Raw genomic sequence first — 1509 nt, 5'->3', positions numbered from 1 at the left:
GTTCTAATTCTGTCTCTGCTATTCATTCATTCATTCAATCATATTTATTGAGCACTTACCTTGTGCAGAGAACTCTACTAAGCTCTTGGAAAATACAATTCGGCAACAGATAGAGACTATCCCTACCCAATAACGAGCTCGGGGACGTGGGTTCTAATCATGACTCTGCTCCTGGTCTGCTAAGTGATGTTGGGCAAGGCACTTTCCTTCTCTGTGCCTCAAATACTGCATCTGTAAAATGGGAATTATGACTGAGCCATAAGTGCTCAGTAAATACCATTGCTTGATCAATTGATGGGTACATACCCCTGCCCCCTCTCAGGATCACACCAGGAGAGTTTCCAGTACTCTACCAGTCTCAGCCAAGGGAGGGAGATTCAGGCAGAGGGATACCCATTCCATTCCTAGCTTGGGCAGTAGCTAGCGAGTGGAAGGCAATCTGCTGCTGTTCTGAACGCATCTGTTTTGGTCAGTAGTGGCAGGGGAGAGGGTTGAGGGTGGAGACTCAGGTTTACTGGGTGGAAGAAGGCAATGGTAAACAACTTCTCTATTTTTACCAAGAAAACTCTATGGTTACAGTACCAGAGCGCTTGCAGATGGAGGTGAGACATTCTGGGAGAGATGTATCCATGGAGTCGCTATGGGTTGGAGGCAAATCGACAGCGTAAGTCAAGACATGCCAGTCTACTGCACATATTAATACTATTGAACACTACAGCTGGCAAATAAATACAACAGATTGATTTAATAATAATGATGATACTATTTGTTAAGGGCTCACTATGTGTGAAGCACTGTTCTAGGCGCTGGCAAACTCCAAAAGGAATTAGTGTTGATTACTTAATCGATGCGATCAATCCATCGTATTTATTAGTCATTTGTGGTATGCATTGTCTACCCACTAGACTGTTGTCTCCTGGTGGGCAGGAAAAGATCTGCCAAGTCAGTTGTATTGAATTCTCCCAAGCACTTACTACAGTGCTATTCAGTAACTACCATTGAGCTATTGATTAATGTGTTTATAACTCTACATGTATCGATGCTATTGAACTCTATAGGTGATCAATGAATACAGCTGCCTTGTTTATTAAAATGGGAATCAATCATATGTATTGATCACTTACAGTGTGTAGAGCACTGGACTAATTGCTTGAGAAAGTACAATAAGATATAATTTGTAGAAGTGTTACCTGCCCAAAAGGAACTTAGAGTCTGAAGGGAATGCTAATATTTCTAAATTGAAGTTCCCCTCTTCCTTTTCAGGGAGTCAGCATCATCTCCCAGAAATGTCCAACATCTCCACAGTGGCTGAATTCCTCCTCCTGTGGTTCTCTGACATCCGGGAGCTGCAGCTGTCTATGCTACGCTGTTCCTCCTTGTCTACCTAGATTCCCTTCAGGGGAATCTCCTTATTGTTGCTATCATCATCCTAGACCACGGTCTCCACACCCCCAAGTTCTCAAGAACATGTCCTTCATAGACCTCTGCTACATATCTACAATGGTACCC

General features: G+C 43.1%; 1 non-coding gene across 1 annotated transcript; it reads left to right on the top strand.

Moving 5' to 3' along the window:
* Positions 1-312: 312 nt before the first annotated feature.
* LOC119925068 lies at positions 313-450 on the top strand. The gene has a single exon (XR_005449739.1). It is a non-coding gene; the product is annotated as a small nucleolar RNA SNORA7 (small nucleolar RNA).
* The last annotated feature ends 1059 nt before the right edge of the window (positions 451-1509 follow it).

The sequence above is a fragment of the Tachyglossus aculeatus genome, chromosome 2 (assembly GCF_015852505.1).
Source record: "Tachyglossus aculeatus isolate mTacAcu1 chromosome 2, mTacAcu1.pri, whole genome shotgun sequence".
In the NCBI taxonomy this organism is placed as follows: Eukaryota; Metazoa; Chordata; class Mammalia; order Monotremata; family Tachyglossidae; genus Tachyglossus; species Tachyglossus aculeatus.
The sequence above is the reverse complement of the archived record's forward strand: the minus strand, read 5'-3'. Positions and strand labels throughout refer to the sequence as shown.